The following is a 7,422-nucleotide window of genomic DNA, read 5'->3' on the forward strand; positions in this document are numbered from 1 at the left end:
GTGCAGAGGACACGTGAGCATGCAGTGAGAGACCTTAATGAGACTGCAAACACCAGCGCTTTCCGGCTCCGGTGATGCTCATTATCGCTCAGCACAGTGCCTTGCGATAATTAAAGCGTGCCTTCCATGTTGTGATTAGTTTCTTCTCTAATTAAGTGAGCTACGTGGTTACAGCTTGTTGTTTGTGGGTAATTAGCAACTTTTCCTTCCTTTGTGTATTTAACATGTCATATTTATGTTTGCGCTGTGTTCCAGTGGCCCCACGAGCGCTCCTTGAACCACAGGAAGGATCTTGGTGGGTCCCATTCCGAAGGAGAGCTCCTGAAGGTTGGAACCGGATAATCTTTGAGGTTCCTTCCAACCCAAGCTATGATTCTATGATTTGTGCAGGCAGGGGAATTCTACTTCCAGGTTTCTCCTGAGCCACCACCATTTTTAGAGCAAAAAAAACGCACAGAGCCCTCGGCTTTGAACCCACGCCATCCTGGATGGATGACTGCAGCGACCTCGGCAGGGAACACTCCAGGGAGGGCTCTCGGGCTGCCCAGGAACACAGTGGAGACCACAGGATGATCACAGAGGAAGGGACAGGAGGCATCTCCTGTTAATCCCCTCTCTCGAAGCAAGACCCAGTTTGAAGTGAGATCCCATTGCCACTTTGAAGCCCAATCCCATCAAGGCCAACTTCTTCAGAGTCTGAGCCGAGTCTGTAGGCTGGAGGAGATCACACAGCCCAAGCTGATGCCAGCTGGTGCTGTACTGGTTTAACTGGGAGAACTGCCTATGCAACAGCTGGTCCAGAAAGGCTGCAAAACCCTCCTTGGTTAAATTGCTCCATCCCTGCTCTCCGCTTCTCACCTAAACCAGCAGCAACCTGCAGCCCCATCCTCTGCAGAGCCTCAGTGCCCCACCAGCCCCAGGGAACAGCTTTCCCCCTCTCAGCAGAGATCCTCCAGCCCTGATCTCTCTGCCAGACGAGCCATGAGCTCACAGAATCTCCACCAGAGAGCACAAGGCATCCTTTCATTCCTTCCTCTCAGCAATGTGTCTGGGCATTTATCTGCATCATCGCTTTGCGCCCCGGGGCCACCCACACCAGTTTTCCACGGCTGATGCTCAGCACAGAGAACAGCTCTTGCTTTCTGCAGGGTTCTGCTGTGAAACACCTCCCATAGGCTGTCCCTGCTCATTCAGACTTCACCTGTTGAGGCTTCTGGAGTATTTATACCAGATAATTCCGAGCCGCTTCGCACCCTTCTGTGTCGCGGTACTGCTTTTCCCACAGTGTGTTATTATTCCATCACCTTCAATAATAGATCAGTAACAGAGCCGTTATTCAGCACAGCTGCCACCTAATTGCTGTGCCACCGGGCTGGGTGCTCTCTGCAGGGCCTTGCAATGCTCCCCTGCTGCTCCTCAGTGCTCACATGTGCTGGGGGCACATTCCCGACCCCCCAGCCCTGATGCATCCTGCAGCCATCTGACCAGCACCTAACAGGCAGACAGGGCCTGGAGCTCTGCAGACCTGCTCATAAGGAAAAAACATCTCCTATTTATTCCTGGGCAGAGACAGTGCTTCCTGAGCTGTGCATTTTCACCTGAAGTATGATGCCCCAATGCAATGACATTGGAAGAAATCAGAGCAGTGCACAATCCATCCAAGCCATGCTTGCTGGTGCAATGAGATCACCCGGTGCTCATCCCCTGATTTGCTCTCGCACCAATTCTGTTCACTGCATCCATGGGACCCAGCGTGCAGAGCACTGGGCTGGGCATGCAGCCCTGGTGCTGCAGGTTGGAGATGCAGTCTCAGAGGAGGATGAACCTTTCCCCTTCTTTAATTTAAAATTACAGGTGCTTGGAGATGAGTGTGCGGCTCCAGGGAGTTCTCCATCCGAAAAGCTGCTGAGTGGATAAGTGGTTTGAAATGGTTGATAGGAAAACTGGAGCCTGGCACTCCGAGGAGGAGGAGTCATGGTGCCTTTCCATTTGAAGAAGTGCTCAGCAGCGAGGGACAAGATCAGTGGAAACAGCAGCAAAATTGTTTGAAGTACGCTAAGTGTATATATGCATGTGGCTGTATGGGAGGGAGGAAATCAGAATGCTGGTTTGATTTTTTTCCCTTTTTGCCGTGGGTAGATGAGCTTCATTTGAACTTCTCATCAGGTTCTGTAATGAGGTTTTGCCCCCTTTTCTCAGGGAGGTGTTGGTGGGATGAGGATACGGCTTCCTCCACTTTCCAGCAGCACTGTGGTGGTTTGTATCCATTCAAAGCCCATTCCCTCCCATCAGCCAGCATGGCACGCTGCTTAAACCTCATATGGGGCTCTTAAATGGGGAAGGAGATAACACTGCAATATGGAACCTTCCCAGCCACTCCATTTGCACAGCCCTGCTCTATTTATTGCCCCAGCACTGTGCTCAAGCATTTCACCATCACCTGCTTCTTCCTACACGCCTCCATTTACATTCCCAGCCATGGGCTGCTGTACATGCCTTACACACACTCCAAGCTCTGCGTCTTCCAGCACCCTTTTCCCACCCCCTCTGCCTATCCCTGCTCCACGCCAACAGAACGAAGTAATGGGGACCAGCCATGGGACTCTGTGACTCCTCTGCCAAGCAGACGTGGCTATGGGCAGTCCCTGGGGCCAAATCCTGCTCAGGTTCCCTTGCTGCCCTACCAATGAGGGATGCTCCCATCAGCCGGCCCAGGATGCCCATGTGTGGTTGTCCTTGTTTGGCCATCCCCATTGCATAGCAGGGCAGCAGCTGGTGGAGCTGGCACTGAGCAGTGCTGGGTTCATCCAGGGACACAACAGAGGCACTGCCCCTTCCCACGTGATGGAAATGACACTTATTCCAAGTGCTTCATTCCCTTTCAGCGTTGATTTTCCTGCACAGGAGAGCTCTGTGCCCATGCTGCATACCAAGCGTGCTGCTTCCCGCTCTGTGCATTCAGCTCAAGGCCTCCTCTCTAATAGCCTCAGTTTTACCTGTTCAAAGCAAAGAGATCTGGCTGATGGCTCGGGAGGTGCAAGGGATGCTGCGTGGCACTGTCATCGTGGAGACGAATCCTAAGGGCAACCTGCAGATAGACCTGAGAACGGGAGGTTGTGGTGTCCCAGAACGCACCCCTCCACGTTAGATTCCCGTGTACACTGAAATTAAAAAGAGAGCGGTCTAATTAAAGCCAATATAAATTTGGATCTCCTAAAATATGACTTATTAATAATGCATCATGCTCCAGCAACAGAGAGCTGTAAATCCCCTGGGCAGTGGCACAGCCCCGTGCTGCATGCCATGCCAGGAGCTGCCAGCAATGCCAAGCTCCTAAATCACATCCTAAATCACGTCTGCTTGGGTTCATCTCCAATAAACCAGAAAGCCTTAATTCTCCGAGTTCAATAAATAACACGTCTGTCTTGAGTACAGCAAGTAATTCACTGCCTCCCATGTAACTAGTGGCTCAGAGAGCTTCATTTGGAGCTGTTTATGGGGAGGACTCTCCCATGTGCTAGGAGTGATGGTGTAGTCTCTCATCTGAGAATTACTGGGTAAAACTGAGAAGCTGGCCATTAATTAGAGGAAGTAATCACCGCTTCACATCTCTGCAGTCACTCTAACGTGGAAGAAAACAGTCATTTTGGCTGGGTTGCAGGTGGATGCTGGGCTCCAATTGCATCCCAGACCCAGAGGAGAACCAGAGCAGGGTTCTGAAGCTGCTTTGCACATTCACCCAGATGCAAGGAGGTCATCACCTGGCTCTGGTGATACTCAGCAGGGGGTGGGCAGTGGGAGCCATGGTAATAGAAGCCAGGATCTTGCTGCTTGGTGCCCTGCTTCTACCTCCAAGGAGCCAGCAATGGGGATGCACCCCCCCAGCCATGGTGCATGCTGCTGGTGCTCTGCTGAAGGAAGATGGATGCTCCAGCTGCAGGCTAACAGCTCTTGGCTGGGTGATATCCAGAGACAGTATTATAAATAACAGGAGATGAGCAGCACTGTTAGTGCTCCAGACTCCTCTGATGTGTTTGTTAATGTCTGCAAATGAGCCGCGCTCAAGTGTTTAGCAACATCAAGTTGCAAATGTCGCCAACAGAGAAATCTAAATCTTTAACTGATTTTAAAAGGCTTTAAAATTGCAGGGCTCCCGTTCACACACAATCCAGAGGAGCGTAAATAACACAACTTATTTTCGTGCTTCGCCCTTCATTCAGAGCGTGACAAAGCTCTGCACTGCTCAGTGCAGAAACTGCAGGGAGAAGGAGAATTGAAAGGGAGACTCAGTGGAAGGAGACACAGGAGGAAGACCAGGCAGAACAGAATGGTTTCATGGGAAGGGAACTCCCAAGAGGTGCTGGAGAAGAGGTGGTTCCCTAGAGGAACAAGGACAAGGAAGGTCTGAACACTTTGAGAGCCTTTTGCCTTTCATTGCCCTACATTCTCACAGTGGTTTGTCAGGTTTTGGTCTGCCCTTGCTGTCTGTCAAGCTTGGCAATAAGAGCATAGAAGTCCAACCAAGATGCTCAAGATATTCTCATCTCACTCCACAGCTGAGAAATTGTAGCTGGATGGCTGCCCCAAAGGTGCATCTCCACTGAGATGTCTCCATACCATGAGGATAGGTCATCAGGCTCTGGGGAGGGCAAGGAGAGCTGAGCTTGGATGTGGGAGAGACAAACTCTTCTGTCGGGGAAAATCTGGGACTGCAGCAAAGAGGAGAGCAGGGTCTCTTCTGGTCCAGCACCTCAGTACTTCCATGTTCAGATCATAGAATCTGAGAATCACTGCAGTTGGAAAAGAGCTCTAAGACCATAAAGTCCAACCATCAACCCATCCCCAGTAACTATGTCTCATATAAACACTGGGGGCAGGAGTTCCTAGGAAATATCAGCATGAAATGGGGAAGTAAGCACCACTCTCTGCTTACTCTGGGCTGATGTCCTGACCCACATGTGCACCCATGAAGCGATGCACCTCTCCTAGCAAGGACATGAGGACAGCCAATGATGCACATCCACCAGGTACAGGTCCACTATGGGGTCAGACTCTGTTGCCAGTGAGAGTCTTGGAAAGCAGGCAGAGGTGGAGGACTTTGGGCCAGCAGTAACCTGGAGAAGTGGCTGCCCTTGTGATCCAGATTTCCACAGGCATTGATGGCTTTTGCCCCAGGAAGTGGCTCAGGATTGGATGGGGCTTGGCCCAATGACTCTTTGTCAAGGGGCAGTGATGGGAGAAATGAGCATTTGGAATCATCCCAATGTGCTGGAAGAGTAGTCTGAAATCAATGACAGAAGATTCAGTAATGCAAGGGCAGAGTGCTGCTCTTAGGAAAAAGAAACAGTGCCACACAATGCAAGGAGGAATCACAGCAGAACTGCAGGGCTGGACAGAGGCAATCAGCAAGCTTCACCCAGGGCTCCCTTTCCGTGGGCTGAGCAGTCCTCACTCTCCAGTCTGGGCTCCCTGTTCTTGGATGATGGCACTGAGACTTCTGACACTGCCTTTCCAGCAACCCATATTTTGATTCAGTCTTCACCTGCTTGAATTTCCTTCCTAAGAGGTGGCAGAGGTTCCAGGATCCTTTTTCCCCCTCCCCCCCCATAAAAGGTTTCTTGTTGTCCCTCTTAACCTGGGCTATTCTATGTCTTATCATTGGGAGGAAACAGTAGAACAAATGCAGTTGGCCTTGCCCTTTAAACATAAAAGAATCCCACAAAACACAGAATTAACTCTTGGTGAATGTCCACAGCGACATTTTCTTCAGTGGAAATTGAAGAGAGGTTAAGGTGACACCTCCTAAAACTTTGCCTGATGCACTCAAGCCCCTTGCACCAGCAATGCAAAGCTTGGAGGCACCAAGGGATCAAGCATCCAAAAGCAGTAGGTAAATTGGAAGGGCAATGCTCTGATCCTCGCTCATTTCTGAGCATTTCTGACCTGTTACTGGGCCTTCTGATTCTCTGGGGCATGCCTGCACAGCAGCAGCTCTGTCGGTGCAAGAAGACCCTGCCACACCAGCTCCTCTTGGTGCAAGGTTCCTTTGCTCCTCACTCAGCTCCAAGGTCCATTCACCTCCGGCTTTCATCCAGCGTGCTATTCAATTAATTAAATATTCTCTCCTGCAGATTGCTGGCTGAGGGTGACACACGTTTAATGAACAGCTGCAGGTCCCTAATCACACTGGCAATTAGGAATGTAATTAGAGCACTTGCAAATGGTTTTCATGCTGATAAAACATGACAGGATAGAGCGCTTTCACTCACTGTCAGCTGTCAGACAATCTGTTATCCATCTAATGGCAATTTAATTACAAATTCCTTCACTACCTTTGTTTCCGGTTGCCCTGGTCCATGGCTTAGCGTCTCTTGAGTCCAACACAATGTGAACCAAGAAGTGGGAATTACAGGTGGGATGACCAAGAAGCTGTTCCCTCCACCTGCTTTGGGATGGCTGCTGCTGCATTGGCCAAGAACCTGTCCAAAGGGGCACAGAGCGGTCACAACAATGTTTCCCAGAGGAGAAGACTTCTGGAGCCAGATGTTTCCATTTTGGTAAAGGCCCCCATCATTTCATCTTTGTTTCCAGGAGCTCCTGAGCTGAGGCAACACTGGGAATCACTGCATGCATAGGAGGCTCTGCTTGCCTTGTCCCCACTGCCTGCAGACCAGAAGGGTTCCACCCCACTGGGGAGCCATGGAATTGTCATGGCCCCATCACAGCCCCAAGGCTTCTGGGGTGCAAGGCACTGGGTTTGAATTTCAGGCAGTCCTGGGTAGAGCCAGGAGTTGGATCCAATAATCCTTATGGGTCCCTTCCAATTCATGAAGGGTGATTCTGTGACACAGGTGTTCCCCATAATGATAAGAGACATCTGATGTGCCCCCATCAACAGGAGAAGTTATTTGTCTCAAGGTCACATACAGAGGCAGTTAAGAACAGAACAAAGGGCTTCTAGAGACAGAAGAAGGGCAAAGATCCAACAGTGGACTGCCACATTTTGCACACTTAAAGACATCATGGAGGGAAAGGAGATGGCAGATAACCAGTTCTAAATTACCCAAAAAAGGGAGATGGTCACAATCCAGCTAACAAAAGAAAGATTGGCTTACCTACCCCAAGGATCAAGGCTCCCCAAATGCTCCACAAGGAGGAACCTCCAGGTAGAGACCTTCCCCCTGGGGCAGCCAGCCCTTAAATGAGGCTTAGGGAGGAGGTGGAACCTGGTTCCACCCCTCCTGGTCGTACAGATGAATTGCTTCCACCTGTGCTCCCAGGGCTGGCTGTGCCCCTTCCCCAGGTTCTCATTCATTGGTTCAGGCCATGGCTCAGCCATTCCCTTACACATTAGAACCCAAGTGCCACCTAAAACTTTGAACCCACCAGAAGTGGTGATGCCCACGTGTAATGCTGGGGAAT

General features: G+C 50.6%; 1 long non-coding RNA gene across 1 annotated transcript; it reads right to left on the bottom strand.

Moving 5' to 3' along the window:
* LOC110403414 lies at positions 919-7,161 on the bottom strand. Its single transcript, XR_002441655.1, has 2 exons — positions 7,116-7,161; positions 919-3,161 (listed from the first exon to the last, which is right to left on the bottom strand). It is a non-coding gene; the product is annotated as an uncharacterized LOC110403414 (long non-coding RNA).

This window comes from Numida meleagris, chromosome 8 (genome assembly GCF_002078875.1).
Source record: "Numida meleagris isolate 19003 breed g44 Domestic line chromosome 8, NumMel1.0, whole genome shotgun sequence".
Taxonomy (NCBI): Eukaryota; Metazoa; Chordata; class Aves; order Galliformes; family Numididae; genus Numida; species Numida meleagris.